Source organism: Euprymna scolopes, chromosome 3 (genome assembly GCF_053919585.1).
Source record: "Euprymna scolopes isolate OS-2025 chromosome 3, ASM5391958v1, whole genome shotgun sequence".
Lineage (NCBI taxonomy): Eukaryota > Metazoa > Mollusca > Cephalopoda > Sepiida > Sepiolidae > Euprymna > Euprymna scolopes.
The window spans coordinates 96,620,983-96,640,147 of record NC_136484.1 but is presented as its reverse complement, the minus strand read 5'-3'; the positions used below and the strand labels follow the sequence as shown (position 1 = coordinate 96,640,147).

At 28.7% G+C, this 19,165-nt stretch overlaps 1 protein-coding gene across 14 annotated transcripts in view; it reads left to right on the top strand.

Moving 5' to 3' along the window:
* The window catches only part of LOC145257798 (protocadherin Fat 1-like), a 954,816-nt gene that overhangs the window by 934,195 nt on the left and 1,456 nt on the right, over positions 1–19,165 (top strand). The gene's annotated exons all lie outside the window — the stretch shown is intronic.

Genomic DNA, 19,165 nt, shown 5'->3' with positions numbered 1-19,165 from the left:
TTGAAAATTTCATTTAAATTGAATATGGTTATTAGGTGAACGTTTGTTTATGAGCGTTAATTGCACGGACCATGGTCTTTGTTCGAATTCAGTACTTGATTCCGGCAACGGCTGCAGGGTTAATCATGGGTTTTCTGTCACTTCTGTAACAAAAGGATCTTCGTTCCAAACAAACTCAAGTTTAAAACAATCAACAATGTTTTATTTTGGGAAATTGCACTGTTGATTGATTTCTCTACCGAACAACAGACTTTCAAATCAAAACAAACCAATTCTCTACCCGAACACAGTCCATTTGCTTAAAGCACAAACACTGAAACCCACAGAAACCTAACTGAACCCCTTGTTCATTCTGCTGGAATGTATCCAGATATTGGTATCATCTGTGGTGGTCCATACACCCACCTACCTGAAAAAAAAAATCTGCTTTATTACTGGACATAAAATCATATTAATCAGGGCGGTGGTGGGGGGAGGTCATCATTTTGGAGAGTCTCGACTGGGTAACAATCACAGTATATAGAAGCTCATATCCAAAAAGATATGATTTCAAAGAGTCAGCTGATTTCTTGTCTGGTGTCTCTTCTCTTTCCTCAGCTACATATCTCTTCCATTGCAAGCCTATTTACCTATGCACCTCACCAAACATGCAGCACTGTGCATGTTTACAATAAGAGTAGTTCGGTTTCTTGGTTGTTCAAGTTCTGGGGTAGAACCCATCTTTAGTATATTGTAGTTTTTGCTTCTCATTTGTGTCGACATTTGGAGTTATATATTTTACAAGGAAGTCATCACTTATCAAGGCCCGGAGGCCACTCGAGGATGAGGGTTATTGCGTGTGCAGTAGTCAATTGGATAATATCGTAGTAATCGCTAGTAATGGAGATCTGATAAAGTGTCTTACTTAAGGGGGCGGTTCAACAGGAACTTGTTTATTTTGGACTTGAAGACATCCAAGTTGTAGTCAGATGAGAAACAGGCAAACGGAAGAGAGTTCCACAGGCATGCACCTCTAAGAAAGAAGCTTTGTTCATGGAATCTACGTTTTGATTTAAGCACAGATTGTGGAAAGGTGTGTTTTTGTCCTTAAATTTGGATAGAAAAAGCTTTTGAACGTTTAAAGTCTGGTTATAATATTGTTAAAAGCCCCCGTTTCCAAATACCAAAAATATAATTAATTCTGCTGGGAGATCCACCTGTGTGTATGGACAGAAAAAAACTCTACTGTTAAATCTGTCTATATATATATATATATATATATATATATATATATATATATATATATATATATATAACTACTTCATTTATTCACATAAAATTAATATACGAAAGTATAAATTTATGCGTAAACTTTAAGTATTTACTTCAAAAGTGCTCAATACGTAGGTAGAGCTAGTTATATACACATATATATATATATTACCATTTTATCTGCTTAGTTACACATGTTCCGATTACTGAATCATAATATTATAAAAGCATATAAGATATCAACGGATACACACTCGAGAGTCAAAACAATAAAAAGAATATGCTGTTGTCCTATCCCTAAAACAACCACAAACCAATAAGTGCAGAAAACTTGGCTTTTGACAAAAAAAAAAGATTGATCAACATTTTAGGCTTAACAGTTTTTATGTTTTCTAAACATCAATTCAATCACCCAGAAACAAAATGTAAAAAACACAAAAAATTGTTAAAAAAAAAGCAGTGCAAATTTCATTAAACATATTTTATGATGCCTCTATTATGGTTTAGGATTTTCAATAAAAAAGCAAACATTGCAATGGTGATGTTCGACCATCGCTTGCGAAGATAACTGTAATCATGCAATTGTTTTGTTGGTTCGAAAATGGTTTGAGAGACGGATTCAAACTATAAAGTATTTCCCGCGTGTTGGACACCATTGGGATAATTCTATATCAGATGTGCTGACTGCTCTGTTCTTTTTCTAATGTCACTTTTTCTCTTGCTTTCTTCATTGCGTGTGGATTCAGCAAGTGTATCCCCTTTGTGAGATGCGGCACGCCAGGAACATCTGCCTTGGGTTAGCTTTTCCTATGAGATAGAATACGAACCGAATTGTTTGAGTGAGACCTTCAGATTGTCTTTGAACCGTTTCCGTTGTCGTCCTGCAGTTTTTTTTCCTTTGAACCCAGTGCGGTCGTAGCCGAGATTGAATTCACTACACGAGTTTGTAGTGTAATTTGAATCTCGTCGGTAGCGGAATACTTGATGCTTCGCCAGGGCTATCAACAGTATTTTTTTATCGTGACGCCATCTCTGGATGGGGTGCCTATCACGGCTTAAGAGAATCCCATGTACCCTCGAGAGAAGGATAGACCGCGCCAGTTTTTCAATCTGGTATTTTACCTCGTGGTACATACAGCGCCTCGCCTTCCCAAATGGTTACTCATCTGGTACTGGCTAGGCTCAACGTTGCTTAACTCGGTGATCTGGCAAGAACCGGGGTGTCAACGTGATTGTGCTGTGACTGTTCCTTTGAACAGTTTACAGTAAAGGAGCTGTTTTGGTGGCCTTGAATTAGGCATGCGATGTATATGACCTACCCACCGAACCTGGCACTGCTCTAACATAGTGTATACTAACGGAAGGATTGATCGGACTAAAACCTGTGTGTCTGATATCTTGTCCTGCCAATTGTAATAGAAATATGAAGACGTTTTTATTTTATCTACAAATTTAAACGACTCCTTTTTTTTCTAAAGCATCATCATCGAAATCATTATTCAAAAGGGAATTAATTCAGTTGTACTTTGGCGAGTTTCACAACCCTCATCAAATTTTGTTTATTTTATCAAGTCAAATTTAACCTTTCTTAGCCATCATTACCACAATCATCATAAGTATAATAATCTACGAGAATTAATTTATTTTCATTAAGTCGGACTTCATGGTCTTTAGCAATCATCGTTATCCCAAGAAAAATGTATTTAGATAAGTTTCCGGACATAATCAACTTTTTTATTAGTCATCATTATACTCGAAACAAATGTATTGTATTCATTAATTCGGGCTTAAATAACTCCTTTTTAGCAGTCATCATCACCATCATCATCATCATCATCATCATCATCATCATCATCATCATCACAAGAAAAATGCAATAACATTCCGTATAAGAAAAATATATTTCGGGCTAAATTAACCTTCGAATCAATAATCAGTCATCACTGTAAGACAATCATTTTAACTATCAGCATTACCATCATCATAATAATAATAAGAGAAATACACTTAATTAACTGTTCTTGTCATCGTCATCATCCTCGTCATTAAAGAAATGTATCAAATATATTAACACATACTTCATGTATCTACTTTAGTAATTTCCATTGTGACGTCATCATGTCACAGTAAAAACTTCTTTTTCACCTGATTCATGCTTATCACGCCGTTGTTTAGCAATAACAACACTTTAAGCATTAATTCAGTCTTAATTTATGATATCCATTCTCGGCAAAAAGGTTGCATCTTTCTCATCATAAAAAAATAAAAAGTAAAGCGGACCACTATTGAAGGTTCCCTGGCAGATAAAATGGCTTTGCAAGAACATTTTGTCTCCAACTTTTAATTGAAAGAAAAACAGGTAAAAAAAAGTAAAAAAAATAAAAGAATCACACCAATTTACTATTTTGATCGATTTTGAGCCTATTTATTTCATAGGTGCACCTCCTTTGCATATAAAGCACGCACAAACACTATATATATATATATATATATAAATATATATATATATATATATATATATATATATATATATATATATATATATATATATGACACATCTTTCTCTCACACATTTTTAGCTCATCATATATATATATATGTTATTGTTTTCCATGATCAGGCATATATAATAGTGTAGAAGTTATTGTTGATAGCTAGCTTGTTGTTAGTGGGCTATGTAATATGCTTGATTGTGGAAAGCATATATATATATATATATATATATATATATATATATATATACATATATATATATATATACATATATATATACATATATATATATATATATATATATATATATATATATATATAAATGTCTACCTCACATTTAATTCTTTCTCTACATACAATGTTTATATCTATAGCATAAAACACCTTTCTGACACATTCCGTAAGGGCTCTTCGATATACACCTATCCTCGTGTATATAAGTATATACAAGTGTGTATATATATGTATACACACACCTATCTATCTTTACACACACGCACACACATATGTGTGTGTGTATGTGTTCTTTTTTCGAAATTTCTTTCTCTCCACTGTTTGTCTCCTTTGATTGACCCTCTATTTCATGTTGTTCGTAAATCTTCATCGTCCGCCACACACATTTTAATTTTCTTTTCGAGACACTCTTGTAAACTGCATGCTTCCGGTGTGGTATTTGTATTCACAAAAAAAAAAAAAAAAGGAAAATATTTTTCTTTCTCTCCCTTATTCACCCACTTTTTTCTCTCCCCCGCAAATTGTCCAACCATCGTTCTAGATGGATGCACTTTTGTAGATCGGAAACAGATTTCTTTTTTTTTTACCTACATGTAGAGCAAGTTACATTGTCAAAACCATTTTTTTTTTTAATTTATCAATTTCGTCTTCAAGTCGTTTGCGTTTGGAGTCACATGTAATTCCAACTACTTAGCCTTTTCATGCTCTCTTTTCTCTGTAAAAAAAATAAAAATAACTCTAAACTAAAATAACGACATTTACCAAACACAAAATTAATCATAACTTTAATTAACGGATACGTTTTATTGTTGCTCATTCTGAAACATCTGTGTGACGAATGAGATGGAACTCCCAAAAAGAATTTTGTGCAGTGATGTGTCCTAGCAATGGATGAAGGAAAGAAATAAACAAATGTTATTAATAGTTAGCATATATGTATTGACACCCTGATTCTTATTAGATCACTGAAGTTAAGCCCAACCAGTACCAGATGGAAGCTGAAGCCACAAAATTAGAAATTGCCCTCCCCCTACACACAAAAAATTGCACTGTCGGCTTAAACTGGCGCCACACCAAATAGTTGTGAAAAGTCAAGGAGGCTGGACAAACTGAGGATAGAAAGCACTAACCAATCCTCTACTGGATGAGTGTGAAGAAGACTGGAACCTTGCAGATGCTTGGTGCCACCAAAATTCCTGTGAAGGCCAATAGTCATAGTCAGAGAGAAGTCAATGATAAACGGCTGTTGCGATCACATAAATGCATTTGCAAAAATTATCGAAAGAGGTGGAGAGCACTGGAAATCTGGGGAAACTTGTTGTCACCCAGTCTCCAGAAAACACTACTGGTTGTTGTGAGTGAGTAATCTTTGATGATGGCCTATATGAGAACTTCTAAAGTATAAATAATAATAATAATAATAATAATAATAATAATAATAATAATAATAATAATAATAATACCAAATACTGTTTGTGGGAGACCGCTCTCCAAAAAGAAAACAAATACAACCCTGAAGATAGCTTCAGCGAGTATTTCCATTTAACCTTCTAATCTACAGTGTTGACACTACAAAACAACTGCCTCTGAATGAAAGTTTTGTTCTCAATCATGTGGCGAAGCTCCTTAGAGAACGTATGTTACCATTTTTTGTTGTTGCTTAATTTTTACTAACCCAATCGGTTAATAACTCTTTAATCTTATATTCTGACTATAATATTAAATATCCAGACCGGGTCATCTGGCAAAAGTAGGCAGATTTGACATGAACATGCATCTATCAAATTAAAAAAAAAAAACATGTTTGATTGTTGAAAATATAATAATTGTTGATTGAGTCAAACCACCAGGCTAAGAAGAAACAAACAGAAATAAAATTATTGTTGATTGAAACCACCGGCAAAAAGAAATAACCTGTCGTTGAATAAACACTCAGGGAGGGGGTGCAACTACATTTACAGCATAATCAATATAAAATATTTTGAAAATTCATTGTTTAATCAAGCAATAATTCGAGCATTTAAATTTCCCTTCAATTTGGAAGTTTTACAAATCTCCATCTTAAGAGTAGGTAACAACATAAAAAAATAAAAATTTCTTTAATGTCGCTCTTAACTTTTATTGACACCTGTCAAAACAACTTACCCCTGCACAAGGACTTGAATAATGATCTAGATTTGATTGTTGCAAGATTGCAACTTTTAAAGCCGATGAGTTTGTTCACAACATCACCTGCCACTAATACACTATTCACGCAGTAGGACAAAAGTTTAATAACGTGTCTGAATAGTAATGTTTGGAGTATTCGGACTACCGTTTTCATCTCGGTTGTTATTTTTCACAGAGTTTCGACCGATGTAATCCCTGACTTCCTAAAATACACCTTTTTGAATTTGTAAATTTTTATGCTGAACTCCAGAACCAACATGGGATTTTGAGAAAAATCTATCCTTGTGGATCGAATAAAAATTTTCAAAAATAGATTTTTCTTGTTCTGTCAGGATTTAGATTAAATAGTGTCTAGTTCTAAATTCTATATTGGTTCCTGAGTTCAACTTGACGTTTCCCAAGTTACAAAGCATCGGAAAGGTTACATCGGCTGAAACGTTGTGCAAAAAATTATTAAACAATTTTCACATATCACACATACTTATGTGAAAACAAAATTTAATAAAATTTATTCAATATATATACCGGGGGGTGCAAAAGTATTATACAGTGATAAAAAAGAGCAAACAAATACATTTCACACTGTATTTATTATACAAATTAATATTTCTGATGCGACATTACTGCATACCTATTTTTGCACCCCCTGTATATACAGTGAAAGGAAGAGCAAGAGAATGGGTGTTGGAAAGACATACATAGAACAATTGTCAACTTCTGTCAAAGTGATAATCCTGCAGACCTTCAATATGTGTGTGCCCAACCTCCTGCATTAATATTCTACCCTGTTACCCGCTGTTATTAATGAATATTTGATCCCTTTATTATTTTAGTGGTTGTATTTTGGTAGTACATAGTTGAGAAAGTATTTATATTTGTATTTTTCATGTGCAATTTTATGTGATTCGTTTAAAAGTTGGTATCTTTGAAATTTGCAATTGATAAACTGTGTTTCTTTATCGCTTTTTGAATCTTATTTTCAAGGATTTTCTCAATTGTCTTTGAAAAAAAGTGCCTGAAAAATAAACAAAACATTTCTCTGTATTCTGCAGAGTATATTCATTTTATTTATGTTTTTTTTTTCAATGTATCAGTGGCAATTCGTGGAATTTAAGTTATGGAGGTGCTGTTTCAGGAAGTGTGGTAACACGGAAAAATTAAAACATTTAAAACTTTTCTTTAAAAAATATATATTTTTTAATAATTTTATTATAAAAAAAATGATTTGGCATTCAATTTGTAATAATGTATAACTTTTATATAAAATAATAAAAAAGAATATTTGAAAATGTAATATTTAAATTCTGAAAAATTAATAAAAAGTTAAAAATAAATTAGTTACATTTTATTTTCATGAAAATAAAATTCAATTTTGTTTCTGTAAATGAGATTCATTTAATAATTTATTAATTTAATTGATTATATTGTAATTTATTTATACTTCTACTACATATATATATATATATATATATATATATATATATATATATATATATATATATATATATGAAGAATAATAAAAAATATAGATAGGAATGATATAAGTATCGATATATCGATATAGATATTTTACATTATATTCTTGATAAAGTGATGTTCGATATCATATCATAGAGCATTGACATAAAACTAAAATAAAATGATGAAAATAAAAATTAACATTTACCAATTCATCAAAAGTTCTCATTTATTCGAACTTCATTCTCCATATTTTCAATATGCTTCTAAAAATTAAAATCAGTTTTTTGCAAAATCGCACTTTTAAAGTTTTCAATTTTATGCTCCCTCGAATTATGCAGCAATTCTATACTTTTTTATTTTGCTAATTATTCCATCTGAAGAAAAAAGCCTAATTTTGGAAACTTCATGGAATAAGGAGAAACTCTTTAGTTATATTTTTTGTTCTTGAACTTTTGATGAATTAATTTCAAAATAATATGCTTTTTTTTTTCATTATTTCATTTTGTTAATATATATATATATATATATATATATATATATATATATATATATATATATATACACATATATACCAGTGAAAACATTTTGTTCACAAAAAAATATATAAATACTTCAGTTAGCTGCTACTGATTCTAAAGCTCGTTTAAATATATGCTGAGTTAGCTCCCTTGGTGTTTTACTCAAGGGAATAGCTATTTATAAACAGAGGGTACTGCAGTTCCAAACAATCTACGAATGATCCGCCACTGGAATGTATACACGCTTGATTTTTTTTTAATTGTTTCTATGAATTCCCATTCTTTTTCATGGATATTTCTTTGAATCATTTCTCGTGTTTGTTTGTTCTGTGTCTTGTCTTGTTCATATTCTCCATTTTGACCTTTTTTTTTTAATGCGCGTATGATTTGCAGTTCAATTTTATAATACGGACTGTTGCAAAAATCTCATCTATTTCGCTTGGTTATCATGCAGATCTTAGATGAAATTAATTGTTGGTCTTAAATTGTACATTTTAGTCCTGAAAGAAAATTATGAATTGCTTTGTAAAGTTGTTGAATTAAGATTTTAAATAAACGTTGGAATCATTGGCAGCCATGTTTACTTGACGATTATTATTACTAGTGCTGTTATTCAATAATAATAATAATAATAATAATAATAATAATAATAATAATAATAAATGATTGTATACTGTTTTTATATTGCTTCTTAACTTCTAATTGTATGATTAAAATCGCATAGAAAACGTCTTATTCACAAAATATTCTAATATTTCAATCAACTGATTCTAGTATTTGACCGAATATGTACTAGATTAAAATCCCTTGGCTTTACATACAAAGTAATGACCTTTTATACATACACATATTTCAGTGATTATATTTGAGAATTTCATTTTCGAATATATTGTACTAGCAGTACTACTCAGTATTACCGGGGTGAAAATCTCTTCTCCCAGTTTTCCCCTCTGTCTCTGCATCTCCTCTTTCTTCTCTGACAAACCCATTCTTCTCTCTGGGACACATGCGCGCGTGCACACACACAGTTAAAAAAAAAAAAAAAAAAAAAAAAAAAAAACTATGTCTGTTGGACGAATGTAAAGTTATGCCCTTTTTTTTTCAAGATGGTGGTCATTTAAAAATAATTCAGATCCGAACAAAGTATTTTCTGGAAAGAATTATTGAGCTTACATTTTTTTTTTTCTTAACGACCGTCCACAAGAAAAACTGACGAACCAGAATCAAATATTGATTTCATAGGAAGAAATGTAAAAAAATAAATAAATAAAAGTATCGATGGCGAATAAGAAAAAAAGAGACTGACTTCATTTTATATATTAGAATAATCATAAATAAACCATGGCTGCCAGCGGTTCAAACTTTGATTCCCTTGCATTATAATTGAATATCAAAAAAAAAAAAATTCTAAGTAAAAACACTGGTAATTATGTGTCATGTCGAAATTAACAAAAGTTCCAAAAATTACGAAAAATGAGTGAGTAGACAAAATAATTTTAAGAAAAATTTAAATTTATAGAAAAATGCAGTTTTATTCGTTTTTTTTTTTATAGCGGCCAGTTTCATATGACAATCTGACTAATCTACTAAATAATAAAAATATAGTTCTAGCAGAGTTTGTATTCTATTATTTTTCGAAATTTTTGGATTTTTTGTACTTACTCCGACATAACACGTAATTACATAAGAATATTTGTACTTAAAATGCATTTTTGATAGCCAATTAAAATGCACAAGTATCAAACTTTTGTTAAAATTAGCATTTTAAGACCTTAAAAAGTAAATTACAATTTTATTTCAGGAGTAAAAAGACGATTTTAGATTAACAATCAATGTTATGCAAAATCTGCACGAAAACCAAATGAAATAGGTGAGATTTTTTTGGGTTGGCATTAATTTTAGGGAAATCCTAAAAAAAAATCTGCTCGGCACTATTTCAGAGCATCTTATTACTGTATGAAACCATTATACTTAATGCGTTTGTGAAAAAAAAATGGATAAATTATAATAAATTGAACTGTACACACTATTGATAAACAAAAAAATTAATGAATTATAATAAATTGAACTGTACACACTATTGATAAACAAAAAATTGATAAATTATAATAAATTGAACTGTACACACTATTGATAAACAAAAAATTAATAAATTATAATAAATTGAACTGTACACACTATTGATAAACAAAAAAATGATAAATTATAATAAATTGAACTGTACACACTATTGATAAACAAAAAATTAATGAATTATAATAAATTGAACTGTACACACTATTGATAAACAAAAAATTGATAAATTATAATAAATTGAACTGTACACACTATTGATAAAAAAAATTAATAAATTATAATAAATTGCACTGTACAATATATTGATAAACAAAAAAATTAATAAATTATAATAAATTGAACTGTACACACTATTGATAAACAAAAAATTGATAAATTATAATAAATTGAACTGTACACACTATTGATAAATAAAAAATGATTAATTATAATAAATTGAACTGTACACATTATTGATAAACAAAAAATTAATAAATTATAATAAATTGAACTGTACACACTATTGATAAACAAAAAATTGATAAATTATAATAAATTGAACTGTACACACTATTGATAAACAAAAAATTGATAAATTATAATAAATTGAACTGTACACACTATTGATAAACAAAATTGATAAATTATAATAAATTGAACTGTACACACTATTGATAAACAAAATTAATAAATTATAATAAATTGAACTGTACACACTATTGATAAAAAAAATTAATAAATTATAATAAATTGAACTGTACACACTATTGATAAACGAACAATGATAAATTATAATAAATTGAACTGTACACTTGATAAACAAAAAATTAATAAATTATAATAAATTGAACTGTACACACTATTGATAAACAAAATTGATAAATTATAATAAATTGAACTGTACACACTATTGATAAACAAAAAATTAATAAATTATAATAAATTCAACTGTACACATTATTGATAAACAAAAAAATTAATAAATTATAATAAATTGCACTGTACACACTAATGATAAACAAAAAATTAATAAATTATAATAAATTGAACTGTACACACTATTGATAAACGAAAAATGATAAATTATAATAAATTGAACTGTACACATTATTGAAAACAAAAAATTAATAAATTATAATAAATTGAACTGTACACACTATTGATAAAAAAATTAATAAATTATAATAAATTGAACTGTACACACTATTGATAAACAAAAAATTAATAAATTATAATAAATTGAACTGTACACACTATTGATAAACAAAAAATTAATAAATTATAATAAATTGAACTGTACACACTATTGATAAACGAAAAATGATAAATTATAATAAATTGAACTGTACACTTGATGAACAAAAAATTAATAAATTATAATAAATTGAACTGTACACACTATTGATAAACAAAATTGATAAATTATAATAAATTGAACTGTACACACTATTGATAAACAAAAAAATTAATAAATTATAATAAATTGAACTGTACACACTATTGATAAACAAAAAATTAATAAATTATAATAAATTGAACTGTATACACTATTGATAAACGAAAAATGATAAATTATGATAAATTGAACTGTACACACTATTGATAAACAAAAAAATAATAAATTATAATAAATTGAACTGTATACACTATTGATAAACGAAAAATGATAAAGTATGATAAATTGAACTGTACACTTGATAAACAAAAAATTAATAAATTATAATAAATTGAACACACTATTGATAAACAAAATTGATAAATTATAATAAATTGAACTGTACACACTATTGATAAACGAAAAATGATAAATTATAATAAATTGAACTGTACACTTGATAAACAAAAAATTAATAAATTATAATAAATTGAACTGTACACACTATTGATAAACAAAATTAATAAATTATAATAAATTGAACTGTACACACTAAATGTTGAAAAATATCATGATGGATTTGTTTTAGAGTTATTCAGTTGCATATCTTGCAGGATTTATTTATACGTAACACTAGCAGGATGTGCCGCATGTTGCTCGGGATTGAATGATGATCAACGAATGTTTCACGCTTCCATATTTTTATTGCCATCAAAATCAGTGAAATCGCCGATTTTTCAATCAAATCGATTAATTGCCTGCTCTAGTTGAGGACCGATCGTGATGCACTGGGAGGATCTCACATGCTTCCATGCAGTGACTTAGTTCATAATACACTGCAGTCTACATTGCACTGCAGAGACTTTACTGTTGATTTTATAAAAAATATTGTATATATAATGACTTGAATTAAAGTTTAAACTTTAAAAGTCAAGTATCACACTTCAATTGTGCTCTAAACAAAAACGTTCATTCGAAACGTACCCCTGCCATATCAAAGAAACTAGCGTTGATTTTATGTCGAGTCTTTGGGCTTCTACAGTACAAAAACTTATCAAATGCACTTGTGATGTTAGGCTGTGCAAGTTGTTAACTTTGATCAAAATCGCCTGTTATTATCGATACTTATCAAAGATATTCCGATACAAAACCTATCTAAAACACTACAAGGCACAATTTTCGTGTGAAATTTAATAAAAATCAGTCCAGCCATTTTCGAGTCCATATAGAACGAACTTACACACACAAACACAAAGTTCTTTTCATGTAGTAATAGAGATTTCAATAACAAAACATGTTAAATTGAAGAAACATTAAGATCCACACGCGTTTTGCAACAAAAACATATTTGTGTTATCGCCGGTGAACGATCAAGAACAATTCAAGTAAATAAGTTTTTTTTCTACATATGGTTTGGTTGTCATTCTTTGATCATCACTTGTGTATGGCCGTTAATCGTCTGATGGCTACTGATCTTCTGTTAACTCAAGACAAATAAAATGCATGCATGGAGACACAAGGAAACTTGTTGGCAGTTTAAGGTTTTATTGGGAAGAGAGTTTCGTTCATAAAAGGGAGAGACGAAAATTTTCTTCTTTTTTATAGATAAGCCATAATTAATTTCTTCTTAATTAAAAATTGGTCGACAAATCGAAAGTCTCGAGAAGGCCCATCTTATATCTCTGCATTGTGTGGGCACCTCTTTTCTCTCGGCTTCCCGACGTGAACTGCCTGAAAATCTCTGTGTCAACACAATGCAATTTCCCTCCAACAAACCAACACATGTCTCCTAGCATGTTTTGTCTATAGAGCTTACATCTAAATCTCTATCGCCTCACTTGCTTTGTGCACTGAGTCCATCTCTGTTGCTCACTAGGTTGTCCTGACATATACTTAATGAAACACTCTCGAAAATTATACTAGTTGACATAATTTCTATTTTCTACTTACCAGCATATGGCCCAATATATAATATATCTGTATATAAAAATTCCAGCATGCCAATTAAACAAACAAAATATTAAATATAATGGTTGTTTGAAATAAGTTGCTTTGAAATTGTAACGAGTGATATTTCTTTTTTAGGGTTACCCTAAACTTAATATTAACCGATTTTTTAGCAATTGAACCTTATTTGGAATCCTCCATTATTTTTTTATTTATTTTAAAATCTTGCTTTCATGTCTTTCTAACGCTTCCTTGATTTCAAATGTTTTAACTCATCTAGTGCTATGGTATATTTCTTTTCTTGTCGACCAGTTTTCTTTCGTTTCTTATTTGGCCAGTTTATTTTCCCGTTTTATTTTGTTTTCATTTACCTGCCTGAGTTGTTTTTTCCTGATTTTTCATGTTTTATTTTCTGCATGTAAAGATTTCTAAATATTTGGTTTCTTTTTATCATCTGTCTGTTTATCATCCATTTCATCCAGTTCATGTTTGTTTAAAATTTAGTAGAAGAAACATTAAAAATATTTCAATATATTGCTTTGTTTCTGTCTTCATTATTCTTTCAAAATGTTTGTTGTTTGTAAATATAAAATTTTGAATATAACCGTTTCATTTTCTTCAATCTTCACATAAATATATATAAATATATCAAAATAATTTATTTTTCATCGTTAATGATTTTTTGGATTCTATTTTGTGCCATTTGTATGTATATTAAACTTCTTGAAATATAATTTACTTTCAATGTTTGGTCTTGTCTTGAACACCTTTGCAATTTAAAAAAATTTGATTAATTCTCAACAGAGATTGTATAGTTGCTTAATGAGTTCTATGCATGTACAGGCATTAATGCTATTTGCTGTATTTTATAGAGATAAAATTTGAAGGAAAGATTTAGCAAACAAACAAAAAGTTTACACAAAGTTCACAAACTTTAAAATGATATCCTTTATATATATATATATGAATTAAAGGTACATTCATATTAAAAAATCAAATGATGAATATGCTAGGTTTTTGTTCAAGGTTTAAGATAAAAAAAAAAATGAATAAACATGGGTAGATAACTCTTGTTTCCTTAAGTGTTCGCCATCTTGTATTATACGTTCACTTCTAATGATTAGAGAAAAACGTGAAACTGCAAGGTTAAGTGCATTTAATTATCATTTATTAGCATATAATTTAAAAAATCTTATTAAATATATGCATATAAATTTAAATTAAAGTTCTATGTAATTTTATTCCTTTATTGTTTTAATTTAATTTATGAATTGCTCCTCTTAATCGAATAGACTTTTTACTATTTGAAAAGTTTGGTTCATTAAAAATATCTTTTTCAGAGTCATTTATTATATATATATATATATATATATATATATATATATATATATATATATATATATATATATATATATATATAGGGTGACCCAAAAAAAGACAACAGCTAAATGGAGTTCATCTAGAACATATGTTGTAGAACAGAGAAAAAAAGGCCAAAGACCCTAGTGTTTTGATGTGATGTTTTGAATATAATAAACTAGTTGTTACCAATGTTTAATTTCATTCGGACAAAACACTAAGAAACAGGGCCTAATTAGAGTTGGGGTCCGTTTTTGGGGGGTCACCCTATATATATATATATATATATATATATATATATATATATATATATATATATATATATATATATATATATATATATATATATTTGATTAAATTGGATGAAACAGTGAAAAAATAGTGACATTAAATAGAGAATGAATAGAAATTTAACTTAAAAATTCATCGATTGGATTACATTACTTATGATACTATACCGAGGAAGTTTTCATTGATGGAAACGTTGATTATATGTGGCAATAAAGCACTTTTAAAGTGTTGCTTTTCATATTTTATATGTTTGATGCATTATAAAATGTTACATTTTGTTTCATCCATACAATTAGGTCTAATCTAAAATGCACATATCAATAATTTAAATGGGATTTTTTGGAATATCAAGAACATGTTAATATGTTACATATAATCAACATTGCTTTCGTAAACATAGGCGAAACAGATGTAAGCTACAAGAAATGAAAATCTCTTAGAAATTTTGTATATATATATAAATACATTAAAAGTTTATATATATATATATATATATATATATATATATATATATATATATATATATAGCAAAAGGCTATATAATTTATTGAAAAATAATTTACTTAGACATGAACAATCAATTAGTTTATTGTCGTTTCTGAGATGATACAGAATTTTATTAGAATACAATATTTTAAAATATTCAGTTTCATGTAGCTGAACTAGTTTTTTTTCCTGTGCTTTAACAATTAAGTTTAGTACTATCTTTTATATTAAAAAGTTAATGGCACTTTTTAAAAAAATATTTAATTGTTGAAGTTAAATATTTAAGGGATTTAAACAATAATATAGAATTTTTTTAAATTGTGTAGTCATAAACCTTACAGTAAAATTTTTAAAACTATTTTTAATGAAATCTAAATAGTCAACCAATTACACGAACTGGCAGAGATTCCAAATCCTCAAAGCGAGCAAAAAATGGTTTTGTGCACTGAATTAATATTATATTACAATTTGCAGCGTCATCAAAATACAAGACAAATAAAATAGAAATTATTAGCTTTGTTCTTTTAAAGTGTTGTGTTAGAGAGGTAAGTCAAATATTCATTTTTATTTTAGTAAAGTGATGTATATATATATATATATATATATATAAAAAGGTAAGTTCATGTGTGACACAGATTGAAAATTGAGCGTGATTTTTATCCCCTCAATAAATGGTATATATTTTAATACTTATCGTTTGGACGTGTTGTCGAGTTATGTACTGTTTTTATTGTTCAATTGTTTTACATATGTTTTGTTGTTTTGTTTTAATTTTTAATAAATACCTATGTTTAGTTTATGCTAGGTTTATGAATAATTTATTTTTTAGAGAAAAAATAATATTGTTTTTGGCTTTTTTAGAATTATTCCTAATAGTATTTCAAACGATATCTCATAAGTGTCAATATTATTTTATTAATCATATCACGTAAGCCACACCTGGCAGAAGAAGAGAAAGACCATCAGACTATGTACAATCAATACCTTGATGAACTTCCATGCCTGAGAGATTTTTATATCTCCAACAGAAAATAATTAAAAAAAAACGCTTGTGAAGAAAAACGCTTATATGGCTGAAAGTTTACTTGTTTGTTTTAAAGAAAAAAAAAAAAAATTTTTTGGCTGACTTAAATTTCTAATGACATTGTAAATTTCTAATGATATCTCAAATGTGCTAATATTATTTTATTAATATAAATATATATGTAGGTTCTTTGTTTTGTTGTTTCCTTTGGCTTTTAAATTTTGCTTAATAATAATTTCATACATCTATTTTCGTGAAGGTTTTTGTTTTTTTACTACAATAGCGTATAAGAATGTGTTTCTTGGTTTATATGCAAAAACAGAAGCCGAATATTTGACGTTTGACTTCAGCTAAAAATCACTTCATAATCGACAGGTTAACGACTAAAACTTACTTGATTATGAAATCAAGTCATGATATCAAACACACTCGCCATTTTGAAGTTATCAAAATGGCGAGCTTATTTACTGAAAAAAAATAATTTTTAATCCTTTAATCTGTCCCTATTTATTTCCTTTCCCACGAATGCAAAGTTAGAGACAAGGTCGATTTTTAATGTGGAGAAAATCCAGCTCCTCAAAAAATATTACTCTTGATTGAAATAAAAATAAAACTTGCCACAGTCTAGAGGGATCTCTCCTTAACTGACCAAGGACAGAAAAGATGAATTGTAGTATCATAACAGATATTACACTTTGCTTTCAGCCAAAAGGAGTCTTTAAGCTGTCGATTAAAAAGTGATGCCTAGCTCAATCCATGATAACATTATTCTTTTTCTTAGAATTAGAAGCACAAAAGAATCATACTCCTAGACTTTTGCTTTTAAATTTTCGTTTTATTTTTATTGGAAAAAGTCAAGAATTAAGGTTCTTTTGTGCTTCTACACCCAAGAAAAACAGTAGTTTTCTCATGCGCCTTTGTGGTAAAAAAAAAACACACAAACAGAATTGCAAAAACATTATTGCTGTAAACTCGGGGTCACCCTAGCAATAACCCCAGGCTTTATTGGTTTTTCCAAAAAAGTTTTGGAAAAGCCAAAAACATGGACAGCCATCTTCTGTCTAAACTAGCCGCTTTTCTACATATATTTTTCTGCCTGCTTTTAACAACAAGTAACAATGCATATATATATACATATATATATGTATATGTATGTGTGTGTGTGTGTGACAATATATATATAACTATATATATATGTGTTCAATAGTATATATACGTGTGAGTAACAATATATATATAACTATATATATATATGTGTGCAATAGTATATATATATGTAACAATATATATATATATATATATATATATATATATATATATATATATATACAGAGAGAGAGAGAGAGAGAGAGAGAGAGAGAGAGAGAAAATAAAAGTAGCAAACAGTTGAAGACTTTAATTGGTTGAGACAAAGTTTATTTAGAAATTTTTAAGAAGCGGAAGAACTGAGGAATTTCTTCTTGGTGTCTCTGAGAAGATATCTACTGTCTGATAAAATCAGAACTATCAGAGAATCAGATTTATTCAGTGTTATGGCGAGGAAGAACCGCTTATATGTACATGCATTTTTCATTACATATATATATATATATATATATATATATATATATATATATATGCAGTCTGCTCTGTGAGAACTTGTGACACAACACATGTAAATGCTAAGTAATAATCAGTTCTAATGCAGATTAGACAAGTATAACGACAACGGTGTCTAAAATTCGGTCAAATGTTGCTTTTAAAAAGACAAACATGTCATCTGGTAGCTGTCTGTTAGGCTTGCAGATACTGATTGTGATGCTTACCATTTTAAAAATGAGTAAAATGAAATTTTCTTTATCATATGAAATTGTGAGGTCCGTAAATGAATTCTTTTAAAATCAATACTAGGTATATAATAATGAGTAGAGAATTGGCTCTGTAAAAATAAATGCGAAATCCGCATGAATTAAAATATATTCTAGTGTATTTTATGACTGGTCAAGTCTAGCCGCCTCTCCCACCTCTGCTAGTTGTAGATAAAATTCACAATCGTTTTTGAAAGTCAACTTTTTTTGATACAAACACATTCCAATCTATATCTACCTAGCTCAGTAAGATTCAGTTAGAAATGGCCAATGATCTTTGTTTATACTGTCTAGACTATTGTTCTTATTTTGAGTATTATTCTCAAAACGTTTTAGCTGATGTAACTTCCAACCTTCTTGTTGAACTATGGAATCTTCCTGTTCAACTTGGTAATCTATACATAATTTCAAACGGAACCTGTACCTTCACCTATGGGTGTAGTATGCTATCAGGTAGAAATCTTAAGTAATTTGCAATTGTATTCTCTGCATCGCCTGCACTGAGGATTGAACCGTCAACCTCCAGAAGAGTGTTACTTAGAACTGAATTTTACTTAGTACATTAGCGGTTATACCACAGCCATTGCAGGCAGCCTTTGTTTTATCGCTGTTTCGTGATGTGTGCTCCAAATGTATACATCTGCATTGATAAATA